The 20,709-nt window shown below is 41.4% G+C and overlaps 1 protein-coding gene across 2 annotated transcripts in view; it reads left to right on the forward strand.

Moving 5' to 3' along the window:
- Positions 1 to 272: 272 nt before the first annotated feature.
- The window catches only part of LOC138079819 (mitochondrial glutathione transporter SLC25A40), a 76,368-nt gene continuing 55,931 nt past the window's right edge, over positions 273 to 20,709 (forward strand). For both annotated transcript variants that reach the window (XM_068972518.1, XM_068972519.1), the window contains exon 1: positions 273 to 437. The gene's annotated coding sequence lies outside the window, so the exon portion shown is untranslated. The remainder of the gene's footprint in view (positions 438 to 20,709) is intronic.

Here is a 20,709-nt window from a genome sequence, read left to right on the forward strand (position 1 = left end):
AAGTGGGCTGCGGCGGTTGAAGATTTGAAAACGCGTCACGCGGCCGCGGCGCCGATACGTGCGCCCCGCCCCCTCTCACGTCGCGCGCCCCGCCTCGCGCTCGCCACCACGTGCCCGCCCCTCGCGCCGCGCGCCCAGTCCCTTAGTGCCCGCCTCCTCGCCCTGCGCGTCCCGCCCCTCGCGCCTGCGCCCCGCCCCCACGGGCGGTGTCTCTGTGCCCCGCCGGCTCCTCCTCTGCGATGCCTTCTCGGCTTCAGGTCCGCGCTCGGTGCTCGCCGCCTCGCGTCCCTTCGCTACCCTGAAGAGTCTGTGGTTCCGAATTGACCGAACAGAGTGAATGCAGTTAGCGCCGCCGGCCGGCCCAGCTCGCCACCGGGGTCATTCCGGCTTTCTAAGGTTGCCCGGACCGCCTGCCCTCCAGTTGCTTTCTCCACCAGGTACGCTTGTTCCCCGCGGGTCGACTGTTCCGGCTGCTGGGGACGCAGCGGTTGCGGCCGAGCCCGGACTCAGATTGGGGCGGGGCGGGTTGGCTGCTGCAGGCTCTGTTCTCCGCGCCCCGAGTGCGGTTTTCCCGCGGTCACTGGGCCATCTGGAGGCAGGCCGCAGAGACATTTCACGGGACAGAGCTGCTGGGAGGCGTCGGAGCGAGGGTTGGGCCAGGAAGCCCCCGGCCTGGAGCGCGTCCTGGGCGCCTTGTGCTTTTTGGTATTTGCGTGCGCTACTCTATTGACCTCTTGTACCTACACTTGATTTCGTTTTACTGAGAAGGTTATTTCAACAGTAACTGGAAAGGAGATTTGAAATCTCAAGTCTAGGTTTTTGGGTCTGGACCTTCCACAGATCCGTTTGTAAAAATTTGGTTAAATTACTTACTCCTTTTGAATCTCAGTTTTTTACATCTCGTAAAATGGGATTTGTAGTAAGGATTCCATTGGGATGCTTTGAAAACTAAGTCAATTTCGCCTTGTGAGAAAACACTGCACAGACACACAAAAGGATTTTGGTATGTTTCTGCCTGTAAACTTCTTAAGGAGTAAAAGAGTTAAATCTTGTACTATGCATTCCTTACCACCTGGCTATGGTAATCACTCATTGTTTGGTGGTTGATTTTTAACTTGTTATGAAAAAGCTCAGGGAAGTTAATGCCAGTACCGCGGTTCCACAAATAGGTACCTTAAATTGTAGAAAAGGGGATATTGTAAATACTTTTAGCCAAAATGGAGGACACAGAGGGATGATGGTTCAGCTTTGCTAAGGGAAATAAGAGTTTTGCTGTGAATGGCCTTAGTTTGAAGGGTCTGGGGAGATACTAAAGGATCCATTTTTGTTAGATCGTTGGTAACATTTGTCTGGAGTTCAGGAGATGCGGAGAAGGCAATGGCACCCCACTCCAGTACTCTTGCCTGGAAAATCCCATGGCTGGAGGAGCCTGGTAGGCTGCAGTCCAAGGGGTCGCTAAGACTCAGACACGACTGAGCAACTTCACTTTCACTTTTCACTTTCATGCATTGGAGCAGGAAATGGCAACCCACTCCAGTGTTCTTGCCTGGAGAATCCCAGGGACAGGGGAGCCTAGTGGGCTTCCATCTATGGGGTCACACAGAGTCGGACACGACTGAAGCGACTTAGCAGCAGCAGCAGCAGCCAGCAGCAGCAGGAGGGATGTCTGGGAGAGAATGGTGGACGTGTCGAATAAAGGGAAGATAGTTTGAGAGACTTACAGCCCAAGCACTGATTCTCAGTCATGGGGTGATGCCTAGGAGGTTATCAGAGCTTTAAAGGCTGAAGGAGGTATAGTTTGGACAAACATGCAGCGTTATAATTTCTATTTGGGAAAAATCTGTTTTCAAAATATAAGCTACAGAAAGAATGCAAGGTTTTTATGTTTCTAAAAAGTTATAAAAGATTAAGAAACACTGATATAGAATGCAGTTAAAGTAATGGGAGGAAATAGAAATTGCCCAGTAGAGCATGTGAAATAAGAGAAGTAGTGATGAGCGCAGGAAGATGAAATAGTGAAAGAGTTGGAGAAAAGGCCACAGAGTTAGGAAGAAAACATGGAATTAATCTTCAAATGTCACAAAATTATGAACATTGGCATCGTGCAGGCTTCACTGATTATATGGTTCTTGGGTAATTTTGATCCTAAATTTTAATATCTGAAAAGGGAGTAAAAAACATTTCTCAGATGTGAAAATTAATTGGAACCTTTTTGAAAGCCTAATTAGTACTGTGCCTGGCACAGAGTGCAGAGTACATCATGAGAAACACTGGGCTGGAAGAAGCACAAGCTGGAATCAAGATTGCCAGGAGAAATATCAATAACCTCAGATATGCAGATGACACCACCCTTATGGCAAAAAGTGAAGAGGAACTAAAAAGCCTCTTGATGAAAGTGAAAGAGGAGAGTGAAAAAGTTGGCTTAAAGCTCAACATTCAGAAAACTAAGATCATGGCATCTTGGTCCTGTCACTTTGTGGGAAATAGATGGGGAAACAGTGTCAGACTTTATTTTTTGGGGCTCCAAAATTACTGCAGATGGTGATTGCAGCCATGAAATTAAAAGATGCTTACTCCTTGGAAGAAAAGTTATGACCAACCTAGATAGCATATTCAAAAGCAGAGACATTACTTTGCCAACAAAGGTCTGTCTAGTCAAGTCGGACACGACTGAGCGACTTCCCTTTCATTTTCCACTTTCATGCGTTGGAGAAGGAAGTGGCAACCCACTCCAGTGTTCTTGCCTGGAGAATCCCAGGGACGGGGAAGCCTGGTGGGCTTCTGTCTATGGGGTCGCACAGAGTCAGACACGACTGAAGCGACTTAGCAGCAGCAGCAGCAGTCAAGGCTATGGCTTTTCCAGTGGTCATGTATGGATGTGAGAGTTGGACTGTGAAGAAAGCTGAGCACTGAAGAACTGATGCTTTTGAACTGTGGTGTTGGAGAAAACTCTTGAGAGTCCCTTGGACTGCAAGGAGATGCAACCATCCTAAAGGAGATCAGTCCTGGGTGTTCTTTGGAAGGAATGATGCTAAAGCTGAAACTCCAGTACTTTGGCCACCTCATGCAAAGAGTTGACTTGTTGGAAAAGACTCTGGTGCTGGGAGGGATTAGGGGCAGGAGGAGAAGGGGATGACAGAGGATGAGATGGCTGGATGGCATCACGGACTCGATGGATGTGAGTTTGAGTGAACTCTGGGAGTTGGTGATGGACAGGGAGGCCTGGCGTGCTGCAATTCATGGGGTCGCAAAGAGTCGGACACGACTGAGTGACTGAACTGAACTGAACTGGCACAGAGTAAGAGCTAAGTAAGTGCTGTCATCCTGGTGAACTTTATTCTCTATCAGCCTCTCCAACTTCCCGGGTTCTGAAAAGCTAAGTCTTGAAAAACGGGCCTTTGATTCTGGTGTCTAAGATGTCCTTGGTGCCTTAGTGAGAATTTCAGGAGATAGCTGAGTTAAATACAGTACTGGATGAAAATGATGGGCTTGAAGTGGAGGTGGATTGAGTATACTCTTTGCAAAAACTGTGTCATTGTAGGAAATTATAGTGATAGGAAGGGAAGATAGGGTCTTTGGAAGGTTTGGGGATATGAAAGTCAAAGTTCTAGTCGCTCAGTCATGTCTGACTCTTTGTGACCCCCTGGACTGTACCTCTATTCATGGAATTCTCCAGGCAAGAATACTGGAGTGGGTTGCCATTACTTCCTCCAGGGGATCTTCTAGCCCATTGACTGAACTTAGATCTCCTGCATTGTAGACAGATTCTTTACTGTCAGAGCCATCTGGGAAGCTCTTAGGGGATATGGAAAAGATTTAAATATGTTTCTGTTGAAGAACACAAAAATAGGAAGGCCATTTTATGTTGCAGTGAAAGCTGAGGTATCTTTCTTATTTGCTATAATGAGGAAGGGCAGTAGCAGCACCCTAGGCTTTGAGACACACCCTTGACTGCGCTGCAGGTGATAATGTCAAGCTGTGAATAAGCAGAAAGTTTGTTTTGCTGCATAGTGTTAGAAATTTTCTGATCTGTAACCCAAAGACAATTTTAAAAAATTATTATTGGAGCTCAGATCTTTTGGTAGCCAGTGGAAGAAGGATGTAGTCATATATCTATGGCTTGTAAACATAGACACCTCTTTACCATCATGTATATAATCGGAGTTATTGGTAAAAAAAATAAGGTTTATGTTAAAGTATTTCTTGAGATGTGCTTCAGGTGAAAGGTATGAATGCAAGAAAAGAGATATGGAGGCAGCATTCCTTGTGGAAAGTTGATTGAAGAGTTCTGTTAAGCAAAGCTGGAGAACATGAGCAGAATCATGGTCTAATTAAATGAACATTTGGCAGTGAATCAAGAGAAAATGAGTTTTATTCAGTACTGACTCTGTTCCTAGGTAGTTTTATGACCTTAGGTAAATATTAACCTTCAGTTCAGTTCAGTCGCTCAGTCGTGTCCGACTCTTTGTAGCATGCCAGGCCTCCCTGTCCATCACCAACTCCCGGGGTTTACTCAGATTCACGTCTGTTGAATTAGTGATGCCATCCAGCCATCTCATCCTCTGTTGTCCCCTTCTCCTGTCCCCAATCCCTCCCAGCATCAGAGTCTTTTCCAATGAGTCAACTCTTTGCATGAGGTGGCCAAAGTACTGGAGTTTCAGCTTTAGCATCATTCCTTCCAAAGAAATCCCAGGGTTGACCTCCTTCAGAATGGACTGGTTGGATCTCCTTGCAGTCCAAGGGACTCTCAAGAGTCTTCTCCAACACCACAGTTCAAAAGCATCAATTCTTCGGTGCTCAGCTTTCTTTATAGTCCAACTCTCACATCCATACATGACTACTGGAAAAACCATAGCCTTGACTAGATGGACCTTAGTCGGCAAAGTAATGTCTCTGCTTTTGAATATGCTATCTAGGTTGGTCATAACTTTCCTTCCAAGGAGTAAGTGTCTTTTAATTTCATGGCTGCAGTCACCATCTGCAGTGATTTTGGAGCCCAGAAAAATAAAGTCTGACACTGTTTCCACTGTTTCCCTATCTATTTCCCATGAAGCGATGGAACCGGATACCATGATCTTCGTTTTCTGAATGTTGAGCTTTAAGCCAACTTTTTCACTCTCCTCTTTTACTTTCATCAAGAGGCTCTTTAGTTTCTCTTCACTTTCTGCCATAAGGGTGGTGTCATCTGCATATCTGAGGTTATTGATATTTCTCCTGGCAATTTTGATTCCAGCTTGTGTTTCTTCCAGTCCAGCGTTTCTCATGATGTACTCTGCATACAAGTTAAATAAGCAGGATGACAATATACAGCTTTGACGTACTCCTTTTCCTATTTGGAACCAGTCTGTTGTTCGATGTCCAGTTCTAACTGTTGCTTCCTGACCTGCATACAGGTTTCTCAAGAGGCAGTTCAGGTAGTCTGGTATTCCCATCTCTTTCAGAATTTTCCACAGTTTCTTGTGAACCACACAGTCAAAGACTTCAGTGAGTGACAAAGTAATAGGTAGGAAGTGGGATTTATTTAGAGAGATACACATTCTGTAGACAGAATGAGATCCCATGTCAAAAGATGAGAGTGGCCAAAAAAATGAGGGCATTAATTTTTAATGGGCTGAGTAACTTCATAGGCTAATAAGTGGGAGGATTATTCCGACTGTTCCAGGAGAATTCTAGGAATCAGAGATTTCTAGGAATTGGACCACTGCCCACTTTTTATCCTTTTATGGTTGGCCTGGGAACTGTCATGGTGCCCATAGGCCAGGGAACTGACATAGGCGCCCATGTCATTTAGCATGTTAATGTATTACAATGAGTGTGTGCTACTGTTCAAGGTCTACTGAAAGTGGATTCTTCTGCCATCTTGGTTCTGACCTGTTTCTGTCATATCATCGATATGTCCTTCTTTAAGGGTTATGTCCTGCCCCCTTCCCTCCTGTTTTCATATATATATATATATGAAATATTATTATGTAGTTTTCAGGTGATCTCTTTTTCTGACTTTGGTGCTAAAGAGTAATATTTGTTTTATAGAATGATTTAGAAAGTGGTACCTTTCTTCAGTAACTTTTGGTACTTTGTGTGTCTCTAGGAATTTGTTTATTTCAAGTGATTTGTTGACAGGTTTTTGTTCAGTTGCTCAGCCCATGTTTGAGTCTTTGCAGCCCCATGGATCACAGCGCATTAGGCTTCCATGCCCTTCACTAGCGCCCACAGTTTGCTCAGACTCGTGTGCTGGCGACGGAATGAAATACCAATACTGCAGAGTGGTTTGAATCTTTATATTTTAACCCTTGCTTCTTACAGCTACTTTATTTTATATCCCTTGCACAACAACCTACAGGGCAAGCTGCCAAGCACTATGATTCAGAGACTATACAGTGCGCAGGCGCAGGGCGAGATAACCTTTACCTTGACTTATTTACTGCAGCTAAGACTTTGTTTTGGGGAACTTCCTTATCAACTTAGAATCCGTTTTGTCCCAGGGTCTGTTCCTTTTGAGGAATCAGAGAAACATCCTTGTGTGCAAGAAATGTTCTTTTCCCATGGGAACAAACAGGATTCTTAGCTGAACATCTCGTTTGCAAGAATGTTCAGCCCTGGTTGAGAGTCTCGTTTGCAAGCACTTCTCAACCTTCTTTATGCCTTGTTCCCTACACTCGTGTCTGTCAGTCGATGATGCCATCCAACCATTTCTCATCCTTAGTCACCCCCTTCTCCTGCCCTCAGTCTTTCCCGGCATCAGGGTCTTTTCCATTGAGTTGGCTCTTTGCATCAGGTGGCCAGAGTATTGGAGGTTCAGCTTCAGCATCAGTCCCTTTCTAATGAATATTCAGGGTTGATTTCCCTTAGAATTGACTGGTTTGATCTCCTTGCTGTCCAAGGGACTCCGAAGAGTCTTCTCCAGACCATTATTTTAAACCATCAATTCTTTGGTGCTCAACCTTCTCTATGGTCCAACTCTACTTGTTCATTTCGTGTAATAATTTCTCTTTCTGTAAAGCTTTTGGTAATATCTACTTTCATGCCTGATTTTACCAATTCGAGTCTTCTTGTTTTTCTTGATCAGTTTAGCCAAAAGTTAATTTTGGTGATCTTTTTTTAAAGAGATCTTCCATGGTGGCTCAGATGGTAAAGAATCTGCCTGCAGTGAGAGAGACCTGGGTTCTATTCCTGGGTCAGAAAGATCCCCTGGAGAAGGGAATGGCAAACCACTCCAGTATTCTTGCCTGAAAAGTCTCACTGAACAGAGGACCCTGGTGGACTACAGTCCATGGGATCGCAAAGAGTTGGACATGATTGAGTGACTAACAAACATTTCACTTCTTCTTTTTTAAAGAACCAATTTTTGGTTTCATTGAGTTTTCTCTGTAGTTTTTCTACTCTATTTACATTCTAATCTGTAATATTCCTTTCCTCTTCTTGTTTTGGGATTAGTTAACTTTTTTCTTGGGTTCTGTAAAGAAGTTCAGTTTTGAATAGAGATTTGGGATCTTTTATTTTTTTAATGTAGGCCTGTACAACTATAAATTTCCCTCCTCTTGGTACTCTTAGCACTGCATTTGTTGCATTCCTTAAGTGTTGGTATGTTGTGTTTTCATTTTAATTTCTCTCAAGGTATTTTGTAATTTACCTTGTAATGGATTCTTTGACTTGTTGGTTAATTAAGAGTGTATTGTTTCATTCAACAGCTTTAAATTTCCAAATTTCCTATTGTTATTGATTTCTATTTTTTTCCTCCTGTGATCAAAGAAGATGCTTTGTATAATTTTTAGTCTTTTTAAACTTAATGGAACCTTATTTTGTACCCTAACTGTCATGAAGAATATTCCATGTTCACTTGAAGAACATATTTTGCTCTTGTTTGGTGGGGTAGTCTCTGTATGTCTGTTAGGTCTAGTTGGTTTGTACTATTTAATTTTCTAGTTCCTTGTTAATCTTTTGTCTAGTTCTGTTTATCATTGAAAATGGAATATTGAAGCTTCCGACTATTGTTGTCTTTTGTCAGATATTGCTTCGTATAATTTGGGGCTCTGTTGTATATATGTTTATAATTTTTTAAAATCTTGCTGGATTAACCTTTTTATATCATTCTTCTTTGATGTTGTAACTATTTTTGTTTTAAAGTTATTGTCTGGTATTAGTATTGGCACTCTGGCTCTCCTTTGGTTACAGTTTTCATAGAATAGATTTTTACTTTTTCATTCTTAACCCATTTGTGTATTTGGTTCTAAAATGAGTTTCTTGTAGACAGCATGTAGTTAGATCACTTTTTATATTGACTCTTCCAGTCGCTTAGAGAATTTAATCCATTTGTCTTTAATGAAATTATTCAAAATAGAAGGCTCACATTGCCACTTTGCTCTTTTTTTCTGTATGTCATACATTTTCGTTTCTCGATTTGTTCACCACCTTTTGTGTTAGATGTTCTGGTGTAATGTTTTGATTGCATTCTCATTTTTTCTATATATATTTTAGTTATGTTTTTAGTTTATTTCTTGAGGATTGCAATTCACATTTAGTTTTTAAGTGTATTTAAGATTAATACCAACTTGGTTTTAATGGTATGTAAAAACTTTTCTCCTATATAACTCCATTCCTCCAGCCCCCTTGTAAATGACATATTGTTACTGTTATATATAATGTATGTGATATATATAAGCACATATAATGTGCATTTAAATGTGTCTATTACAAGTATGTAACATAAGTATAAATATATGATGTTTATATATAGGAAAGCATATATCGTATATAAGTAAATATGCAACATTAATGATATTGTATGTTGTAAATAACAAGGCTATGCATGACAGTGATTAACACAGTTATTGTTTTGTATAATTGTATTTTAAGTCATTAGAGGGAAGAAAAAGAGGAATTACTAATTAAAGATCCATTAATGCAGACTCTGGGTTTCCCTGGTGGCTCAGAGGATAAAGTGTCTGCCTGCAAAGCAGGAAACCTGGGTTCAATCCCTGGGTTGGGAAGATCTCCTGGAGAAGGAAATGGTAATCCACTCCAGTATTCTAGCCTGGAGAATCCCATGGAAAGAGGAGCCTGGTGGCTACAGTCCACGGGGGTCACAAAGAGTCGGACACGACTGAGCGACTTCACACATCACACACAATGCAGACTTTTATGTTTATGTTGCCTATGCTGCTGCTGCTGCTGCTGCGTCGCTTCAGTTGTATCCGACTCTGTGCGACCCCAGAGACGGCAGCCCACCAGGCTCCCCCGTCCCTGGGATTCTCCAGGCAAGAACATTGGAGTGGGTTGCCATTTCCTGCTCCAATGCATGAAAGTGAAAAGTGAAAGTGAAGTCACTCAGTCGTGTCCAGCCCTCAGCGACCCCATGGACTGCAGTCTACCAGGCTCCTCCATCCATGGGATTTTCCAGGCAAGAGTACTGGAGTGGGGTGCCATTGCCTTCTCCTTATGTTGCCTATACTTATGTTTTATTATTTTATTATCAGTTTATGTTTGTGTTTGAATCTAAAATAGGTCTCTTATAGCTAGGTAGAGTTTGTCTTTTTTTTTTTTAATTCTGCCAGTCTTTGCCCTTTTCTTGGATTGTTTAATCTGTTTTACATTTCAGTTCAGTTCAGTCACTCAGTCGTGTCTGACTCTTTGCGACCCCGTGAACTGCAGCATGCCAGGCCTCCCTGTCCATCACCAACTCCCGGAGTTCACCCAAACCCAGTCCATTGAGTCGGTGATGCCATCCAACCATCTCATCCTCTGTTGTCCCAGTCTCCTCCTGCCCTCAATCTTTCCCGGCAACAGTGTCTTTTCAAATAAGTCAGCTCTTCCCATCAGGTGGCCAAAGTATTGGAGTTTCAGCTTCAACATCAGTCCTTCCAATGAACACCCAGGACTGATCTCCTTTAGAATGGACTGGTTGCATCTCGTTGCAGTCCAAGGGACTCTTAAGAGTCTTCTCCAATACCACAGTTCAAAAGCATCAGTTCCTCAGCCCTCAGCTTTCTTTATAGTCCAACTTTCACATCCATACATGGCCACTGGAAAAACCATAGACTTGACTAGACCGACCTTTGTTGACAAAGTAATGTCTCTGCTTCATAACTTTCCTTCCAAAGAGTAAGCGTCTTTTAATTTCATGGCTGCAGTCACCATCTGCAGTGATTTTGGAGCCCAGAAAAATAAAGTCAGCCACCGTTTCTACTGTTTCCTTATCTATTTTCCATGAAGTGATGGGACCAGATGCCATGATCTTCGTTTTCTGAATGTTGAGCTTTTAGCCAACTTTTTCACTCTCCTCTTTCACTTTTCTCAAGAGGCTCTTTAGCTCCTCTTCACTTTCTGCCATAAGGGTGGTGTCATCTGCATATCTGAGGTTATTGATATTTCTCCTGGCAGTCTTGATTCCAGTTTGTGCTTCTTCCAGTCCAGCGTTTCTCATGATGTACTCTGCATAGAAGTTAAATAAGCAGGGTGACAATATACAACCTTGATGTTCTCCTTTTCCTATTTGGAACCAGTCTGTTGTTCCATGTCTAGTTCTAACTGTTGCCTCCTGACCTGCATACAGGTTTCTCAAGGGGCAGGTCAGGTGGTCTGGTATTCCCATCTCTTTCAGAATGTTCCACAGTTTCTTGTGAACCACACAGTCAAAGGCTTTGGCATAGTCAATAAAGCAGAAATAGATGTTTTTCTGGAACTCTCTTGATTTTTCCATGATCCAGCGTATGTTGGCAATTTGATCCCTGGTTCCTCTGCCTTTTCTAAAACCAGCTTGAACATCTGGAAGTTCATGGTTCACATACTGCTGAAGCTTGGCTTGGAGAATTTTAAGCATCACTTTACTAGTGTGTGAGATGAGTGCAACTGTGTGGTAGTTTGAGCATTCTTTGGCATTGCCTTTCTTTGGGATTGGAATGAAAACTGACCTTTTCCAGTCCTGTGGCCACTGCTGAGTTTTCCAAATGTGCTGGCATATTGAGTGCAGCACTTTCACAGCATCATCTTTCAGGATTTGAAATAGCTCGACTGGAATTCCATCACCTCCACTAGCTTTGTTGGTAGTGATGCTTCCTAAGGCCCCCTTGACTTCACATTCCAGGATGTCTGGCTCTAGGTGAGATCACACCATTGTGATTATCTTGGTCATGAAGATCTTTTTTGTACAGTTCTTCTGTGTATTCTTGCCACCTCTTGTTAATATCTTCTGCTTCTGTTAGGTCCATACCATTTCTGTCCTTTATTGAGCCCATCTTTGCATGAAATGTTCCCTTGGTATCTCTAATTTTCTTGAAGAGATCTCTGGTCTTTCCCATTCTTTTGTTTTCCTCTACTTCTTTGCATTGAGTGCTGGGGAAGGCTTTCTTATCTCTCTTTGCTATTCTTTGGAACTCTGCATTCAGATGGGTATATCTTTCCTTTTCTCCTTTGCTTTTTGATTCCCTTCTTTTCACAGCTATTTGTAAGGCCTCCTCAGAGAGCCATTTTGCTTTTTTGCGTTTCTTTTTCTTGGGGATGGTCTTGATCCCTGTCTTCTGTACAATGTCAGGAACCTCCGTCCATAGTTCATCAGGAGCTCTATCAGATCTAGTCCCTTAAATCTATTTCTCACTTCTACTGTATACTCATAAGCGATTTGATTTAGGTCATACCTGAATGGTGTAGTGCTTTCTCCACTTTCTCAATTTCAGTCTGAATTTGGCAATAAGGAGTTCATGATCTGAGCCACAGTCAGCTCCTGGTCTTGTTTTTTGCTGACTGTATAGAGCTTCTCCATCTTTGGCTGCAAAGAATATAATCAGTCTGATTTTGGTGTTGACCATCTGGTGAAGTCCATGTGTAGAGTCTTCTTTTGTGTTGTTGGAAGAGGGTATTTGCTATGACCAGTGCATTCTCTTGGCAAAACTCTACTAGCCTTGGCCCAGCTTCATTCTGTACTCCAAGGCCAAATTTGCCTGTTACTCCAGGAGTTTCTTGACTTCCTACTTTTGCATTCCAGTCCCCTATAATGAAAAGGATATCTTTTTTGGGTGTTAGTTCTAGAAGATCCTGTAGGTCTTCATAGCAGAAGACATTACTTTTAGAGACATTACTTTTAATTACTAATTAGTATTTTAATTTATAACGATGAGATTAGTGTCTTTTTAATTTCAGTTGTATATGGTTACGTCCCCTAACACCTCGGTGTGTGTTGTTGCTCTCATACAAGTTACATCTTTATGTATTGTATCCTCATCATCAAAGATTTATTTTGTTGCTTTATCCAGTTGTCTTTTTAAAAAATATATATTTTATTGAAGTATATTGACTTACAATGTTTCAGATGCACAGCAAGGTGATTCAGTTATACAAGTACACATATATTATTTTTGAAATTATTTTCCATCATATGTTATTACAAGATATTGACTCTAGTTCCCTGTGCTATGCAGTCAACCTTTGCTGCTTGTTTCATATCTATTTTTTAATTAGAAATCTAGCATTCTATTTATACTAAGTGAAACAGGTGGATTCAAAATGTCATAATTATTTTAGTTAGGCAGAAGTTCATAGGTTTTCTAAAATATATATATTATGCATATATATATGGATGCAAGAAGAGATGGAGAAATTGGAGAACATAAATGAAATGGGAGCACTGAATATGAAATAGAAAAAAGGAAACAAACTAGATAAAAGTAAAAGATCTTGTTTTTAAGCATCACTGCTCATTAGAAACACATTGGAACTCTGGAGGAAAAAAGGCAATACTTAGGTATTTGTATACAAATACATTTGTATTTTTCAAAATATCTCAAGAACATTCTCGTCTGCATCTGGATTTTAAAAAGGGATTACAAGTTTTTCTATTAGATCCTAGTTTTGGTGATATAGAGTTCTACTTTTCTGTTAACCAATCATGATACAATTAAGTTAGTAAGAGTTACATAATCACAAGAGTAAAAGATGTTTATCAGTTTTCACAATCAATAGCCAGACCAAAAAAAAAAAAGATAATTGTAATTGGAAGCCATCATGAGAACATGATTAACTTAACAATATAAAATAATTGCATAAAATTTTGGGGGGAGGTCAAGCAGAGTGATATGACAAGTGGAAGTGCATACACGCACATGTTTTCATCCGCCCAGTCTGTGTCTTTTGGTTGGTGCATTTATTAATCCATTTTCATTTAAGGTAATTATCAATATGTATGACTCGATTGCATTTTCTTAATTTTGGGGGGTTTATTTTCTGTAGGTCTTTTTCTTCTCTTGTGTTTTGTGTAGAGAAGTTCCTTTAGCATTTGTTGTAAAGCTGGTTTGGTGGTGCTAAATTTCGGTGGTGCTAAACTTTTGCTTGTCTGGAAAGCTTTTGAGTTCTCCATCAAATCTGAAGGAGAGTCTTGGTGGGTAGAGTATTCTTGGTTGTAGGTTCTTCCCTCTCATCACTTTAAATATATTATGCCATTCCCTTCTGGCTTGTAGAGTTACCATTGAGAAATCAGCTGATAGCCTGATGGGAGTTTCCTTGTATTTTATTTGTCACTTTTCTCTTGTTGCTTTTAATATTTTATCTGTCTTTAATTTTTGTCAGTTTGATTACTATGTGTCTCAGTGTGCTCCTCCTTGGGTTTATCCTGCCTGGGACTCTCTGTGCTTCTTGGATTTGGTTGACTATTTCCTTTCCCATGTTTGGGAAGTTTTCAGCTATTATCTCTTCAAATATTTTCTCAGGTCCTTTCTCTCTTCTTCTGGGACCCATATAATGAGAATGTTGGTGTGTTTAATGTTGTCCCAGAGGTCTCTTAGGCTCTTTTCATTCTTTTTTGTGTATTCTGTTCTGTGGCAGTGATTTCTACCATTCTGTCCTCGGGTCATTTATCCGTTCTTCTGCTGTTGATTCCTTCTAGTGTTTGTTTATTTCTGTTTGTTTGTTCTTTAGTTCTTGGAGGTCTTCGGTAAACCTTTCTTGCATCTTCTCATTCTCTGCCTCCATTCTTTTCCCATGATTCTGGGACATCCTCACTGTCATTATTCTGAATTCTTCTTCTGGAAGGTTGCCTATCTTCATTTAGTTGTTTTTCTGGGATTTTATCTTTGTCCCTTCATCTGGGACATTACTTTCTGCTTTTTCTTTGTGATTAACTTTCTGTAGTATGGTTTTTGTTTTAGCTGCCTTGAGACTCTGATTCTGTGTTCTTCTTTTGTCTGCCCTCTGATGGATGAGGCTCAGAGGCTTGTGTAAGCTTCTTGATGGGAGGGACTGGTGATGGGGAAAACTGGGTGTTGCTCTAGGGGCAGAGTCTCAGTAAAGCTTTAATCCAGTTATCTGTTGATGGGGGGAGGTTGCACGCCCTCCCTGGTAGCTCTTTGGCCTGAGGTGACCTGCCCTGGGGTCTGCAAACTTTGTGATAGGATTAATGGTGAACTCCAAGAGGGTTTATGCTAAGGGGGACCTTCTGGTGACCCTGCCCCTGTAGTGAGCCCCTGCCAACCCACGCCTCCACAGGAGCCCCTCCAACACTAGCAGGTAGTTTTCGTTCAGTCTCCTGTGGTGTCACTGCCCCTCTGATCTGTCCTCTGTCTTGATGCACACAAAATTTTGTTTGTGCCCTCCAAGACTGGAGTGTCTGGTTCCCTCAGTCCTCTGGAAGGCTTGTGATCAAATGCCGCTGGCCCTCAAGGCCAGATTCCCTGGGGATTCTCAGTCCCTCTGTTGGATCCCCAGGCTAGGATTCAGAACCTTCATAATGCTGGGAGAACTTCTTTGGTATTATTGTTCTCCAGTCTGTGGGTCACCCACCTGGCAGGTATGGGATTTGACTTTATTGTGATTGCGTCCCTCCTATGGTCTTGCTGCAGCTTCTTCTTTGTCTTTGGACGTGGGGTATGTTTTTTTGTGGGTTCCAGTGTCCTCCTGTCGATTGTTGTTCAACAGGTAATTGCAATTTTGGTGCTTTTTGCCGGAGGAGATAAGCACACATCCATCTACTGTGCCATCTTGAGCTGGAAGACCAGTTGTCTTTTATATTTATCTATGTTGTTACTTTTGCTGGTGCTTTTTGCTTCATCATATGAGTTCTAGTTACTATGTAGTGGTGTGTTTCATTTTAACCTGAATGGATGCCCCCTAGTATTACTTATAGGACAAGATCACTAGAGACAAAATCTATCAGATTATCTGGGAATGTATACTGCCTTCTGGCCTCCAGGTTTTAGATGTGAAATCAGCCTGTAATCATTGAAGATCCTTTTAATGTAATGAATTGCTCCTCTCCCTGTTTTCAGGATTCTCTTTGTGTTTGGCTTTTGGCAGTTCAGTTATAATGTTTTTAGTGTGGCTGTTCCTGAGCTTATCCTGCCAGGAGTTTGTTGAGACTCTGGAATGTGTAGTTTCTTTTTCTCCTTCTCTTCTCCCCTCCACCCTTCTGTTAATCAAAGTTTGGAAGCTTTTGGCCTCTGTTCTTTTTGTTCCTTTCTGTCTTCTGGGACTCTCATTATGTGTAGGCTGATATGCTGGATAATGTCACCTAGGTCTCTTAGACTCTGTTCATTTTTCTTCATTATTTTTCTCTTTGTTCCTCAGATTGAATGATCTCAGTTGATCTTCAGGTTTACTGATTCTTTTCTCTGTTCTCTCATATATGCTGTTGAACCTCTTGTGAATGATTCATTTCCGTTTTTGGTTGAATTGTTTCTTTCTGCCTTTTTTGGTTCTAATTTGCGCTTCTTTTTCTGGTTTCTTAAAGCAAGTGCTTAGATCCTTGTTTTTTAGATTTTTTTTTAATAGAAGCATATAATGCCATAAATTTCCATGTAAGCACTGCTTTAGATGCATTTCACAATTTATGGCAACTCTTGCCATTTTACTTCAATATAGGTTTTGGGAAGTATTTCATCAAATACACAATTTTTAAAAAATTGAGAATTTTTGTTAGGATTCCTGTAAATTTAGAACCAGTTTGGAAGATTTGATATAGTTACAGCATTTATTATTTCAGTCCATAAAGTGGTATTTTTTTCTATTAAGACATTTAATTTTGTTTTAATTTTATTTTTTAAATTGAAATATAGTTGACTTACAGTGTTTTGCCAATCTCTGCTCTAAAGGAAAGTGATTCTCTTATGTACATATAGACATGTTTTAAAATATTCTTTTCCATTATGGTTGATGGCAAGATGGTGAATATAACTATATAGTAGGACCTTGCTGTTCATGCGCCCTATATATAATAGGGTACATCTGTTCCCAGTACTTGCCTCCCCTTGGCAACCACAAGACTGTTCTCTGTGTCTCTGAGTTCATTTCTGTTTTCTAGATAGGTCCATTTGTGCCATATTTTAGATTCCACGTTTAGGTTACATCATGTGGTATTTGCCTTTATTTTTTGACTGACTTTACTTGGTAATGATCATCTCTGGGTCCATCCATGTTATTGCAAATGGTATTATTTCATTCTTTTTTATGGCTGAGGCGTATTCCATTGTCTGTATGTACGACATCATCTTTATCCACTCATCTATTGATGGACGTTTAGGTTGCTTCCATGTTTTGACTGTTGTGAGTAGTGCTGCTATGAACATAAGGGTGCATGTATCTTTTTGAATTATGAAAACTTGCATTTTTCTTTTTGAAGTGTTTTATTATTATTGGAGTGTAATTGACATACAAGTGAATCACTGTGTGTACACATACATCCCCTCCCTCCTGGCCCTCCCTTCCAGCCTCCCGTTTTACCCATCTAGGTCATCACAGAGCACCAAGCTGCGCTTTCTGTGCCATACAGCAGATTCCCCCTCGCCGTCTGTGTTACGCATGGTAGTATATATGCGTCAGTCCGATCTCCCAGTCTGTCCTGTCCTCCCCGGCTCCCCATGTGCACATGTCTCTTCTCATGTCCGCATCTCTATTCCTGCCCTGCAGATAGGTCCATCTGTATCATTCTTTGTTAGATTCCACATGTGCGTGCATGCTAAGTTGCTTCAGTCATGTCTGACTCTTTGTGACCCTGTGGACTGTAGCCTCCCTGGCTCCTCTATCCATGGGATTCTCCGGTCAAAAATATTGGAGTGGGTTGCTATGCCCTCCTCCAGGTGATCTTCCCCGACCTGGGAATTTAATCCACGTCTGTTATGTGTCCTGCATTGGCAGGTGAGTTCTTTACCACTAGCGGCACCTGGGAAGCCCCAGATTCCACATACATGTGTTAACATATGATACTTGTTTTTCTCTTTCTGGCTTACTTCACTGTGTGTTACAGACTCTAGGTCCATCTACATCTCTGGAAATGACCCAGTACAAATGACCCACATTTCATTCCTTTTTATGGCTGAGTACTGAGTAATATTCCATTGTGGCCTTCCCTGGTGGCTCAGCAGTAAAGAATCTGCCTGCCAGTGCAGGAGTCTCGGGTTTGATCTCTGGGTTGGGAAGATCTCCTGGAGAAGGAAATGGCAACCCACTGCAGTATTCTTGCCTGGGAAATCCCATAGGCAGAGGAGCCTGGCGGGCTACAGTCCATGGGGTTGCAAAGAGTCAGACAGAACTTAGAGACTAAAAACAACAAGAGATATTCCATAGTATTTGTGTACCACATCTTTACCCATTCATTTTCCAGTGGACACTTAGGGTGTTTCCGTGTTTTGACTATTGTAAATAGTGCTGCTCTGAACATAGGGCTGCATGTATCTTTTTGAATTATAAAGACCTGTATTTTTTTTCCCTTCAGCAATGTTTTGTTGTATTGTTTTTGTATTGGAGTATAATGTGCTTTACAATGTTGCATTAGTTTCTCCTGTACAACTAAGTGAATCAGCTGTACATGTATCCCCTTTCTCTTGGACTTCTCTCCCATCGCTCCTCCCATCCCACCCATCTAGGTCGTCACAGAACACCAAGCTGAGTTCCCTGTGCCCTATACCAGGTTCCCACTAGGTATCTATCTGTTTTACTGATGATAGAGTATATATGCCAATCCTAATCTAATCATCCCACCCTCCCAGTGCCCCTTTGTGTCCACATGTCTGTTCTGTATGACTTATTCCTGCCCTACAAATAAGTTCATCTGTTCTGTTGTTCTAGATTCCACATATATGTGCTAATATATGACATTTATTTTTCTCTTTCTCACTTCACTCTGTATGACAGGCTCCAGATCCATCCACATGTTTACAAGTGGCCCAATACTATTCCTTTTTATGGCTGAGTAATAAGTGTTCCATTGTTTATATGTACCATATCTTGACATTTAGGTTGCTTCCTTGTCCTGGCCATTGTAGATAGTGCTGTAATGAACACTGGGGTACAGGTTTTTTTTTTCCATTGTGATTTGCCCAGTAATGGGATTATTGGGTCATATGATAGTTTTATTTTTGGTGTTTTAAGACGCCTCCATACTGTTCTTCATAGTGGCTGTATCAGTTTACCTTCCCACCAACAATGCAAGAGGGTTCCCATTTCTACACACTCCCCAGCATTTATTGTTTGTAGAGGTTTTTTTTTGATGATGGCCATTCTGACTGGTGTGAGGTGATACCTCATTGTAGTTGTTTTTTTTGTTTAACTTTTAATTTTGTATTGGGATATAGCCAATTAATGGGGCTTCCCTGGTGGCATGATGGTACAGAATCTGCCCACTAATGCAGGAGACTCAGGAGACATGGGTTGATGCCCAGATTTGAAAGATCACCTGGAGTAGGAAATGGCAACCCGCTCCAGTATTCTTGCCTGGAAAATTCAATGGACAGAGGAGTCTGGTGGGCTACAGTCCATGGGGTTGCCAAGAGTTGGACATGACTGAGCAACTGCTTAACAATTAACACACACAGCCCATTAACAATGTTGCCATAGTTTCAGGTAAACAGCAAAGGGACTTAGCCATAAAGATACAGATATCTATTGTCTCCCAACCCCACTCCCATCCAGGCTGCCACATGACATTGGGCAGCGTTCATGTGTTATACAGTAGTTGATCTTCGGTTACTTGTTTTAAATACAGCAGTGTGTACGTATCCATCCCAAACTCCTTAACTAACCCTCTCGCACATCCTTCCTCTCCTGGTAACCATAAGTTTTATCTCTAAATCTGTGAGTCTTTTTTTCTGTTTTGTAAGCTCATTTATATCATTTCTTTTTAGATTCCACATATAAGGGATGCCATAATATGTTTCCGCTTCTCTGTGTGACTTAATTACTTCACTCTGTGTGTCAGTCTCTAGGTCCCTCTATATTGCTGCAAATGACATTATTTTGTTCTTTTTAATGACTGAGTAGTTAAGCTATTTCCAATCCTAAAAGATGATGCTGGGAAAGTGCTGCACTCAATATGTCAGCACATTTGGAAGACTCACCAGTGGCCACAGGACTGGAAAAGGTCAGTTTTCATTCCAATCCCTAAGAAAGGCAATGCCAAAGAATGCTCAAACTACCACACAGTTGCACTCGTCTCACAAGCTAGTAAAGTAATGCTCAAAATTCTCCAAGCCAGGCTTTAGCAATACATGAACCGAGAACTTCCAGATGTTCAAGCTGGTTTTAGAAAAGGCAGAGGAACCAGAGATCAAATTGCCAACATCCTCTGAATCATGGAAAAAGCAAGAGAGTTTCAGAAAAACATCTATTTCTGCTTTATTGACTATGCCAAAGCCTTTGACTGTGTGGATCACAATAAACTGTGGGAAATTCTGAAAGAGATGGGAATACCAGACCACCTGAACTGCCTCTTGAGAAACCTATATGCAGGTCAGGAAGCAACAGTTAGAACTAGACATGGGACAACAGACTGGTTCCAAATAGGACAAGGAGTCCGTCAAGGCTGTATATTGTCACCCTGCTTATTTAACTTCTATGCAGAGTACATCATGAGAAATGCTGGGCTGGAAGAAACACAAGCTGGAATCAAGATTGCCAGGAGAAATATCAATAACCTCAGATATCAGTAACCTCTCCACACCCTCTCCAGCATTTGTTGTGGATTTTTTGATGATAGCCATTGTGGTTGGTATAATGTGATATCTCATTGTAGTTTTGATGTGCATTTCCCTAATAATTAGTGAGGTTGAACATTTTTTCTGTGCCTCTTGGCTATCTGTCTGTCTTTGGAGGACTGTCTATTTAGATCTTCTGCCCATTTGTTCATGGGGTTGTTTGTTTTGATGCTGTTAAGCATCATGAGCTGTTTGTAAATTTTGGAGACTAATACCTTGTCGGTCACATCGTTTGCAAATATTTTCTCCCAGTCTGTGCTCTGTTCATTTTGTTTATTGTTTCCATTGCTGTGCAAAAGTTTTTTTTTGAAAATTAATTAATTTTAATTGGAGGATAATTGCTTTACAATACTGTGATGGTTTTTGCCATACATCAGCATGAATCGGCCACAGGTATACATGTGCGCCCCCATCCTGAATCCCCCGCCCTGTCCCTCTGGGTTGTCCTAGAGCACTGGCTTTAGGTGCCCTTCTTCACGCATCGAACTTTCACTGTTCATCTGTTTTACACATGGTGACGTACATGTTTCATTTCTGTTCTCTCGAATCATCCCACCCTTGCCTTCTCCCACTGAGTCAAAGTCTGTTCTTTATGCCTGTGTCTCCTTTGCACTTAGGGTCTTCGATACCATCTTTCTAAATTCCATATGTGTGTGTGTGTGTGTTGTGTAACTATGCAGTATTTGTCTTTCACTTTATGAGTTAGTTCACTCTGCATAATAGGCTCCAGGTTCATGCACCTCATTAGAACTGACTCAAATGC

Source organism: Capricornis sumatraensis, chromosome 5, assembly GCF_032405125.1.
Source record: "Capricornis sumatraensis isolate serow.1 chromosome 5, serow.2, whole genome shotgun sequence".
Taxonomy (NCBI): domain Eukaryota; kingdom Metazoa; phylum Chordata; class Mammalia; order Artiodactyla; family Bovidae; genus Capricornis; species Capricornis sumatraensis.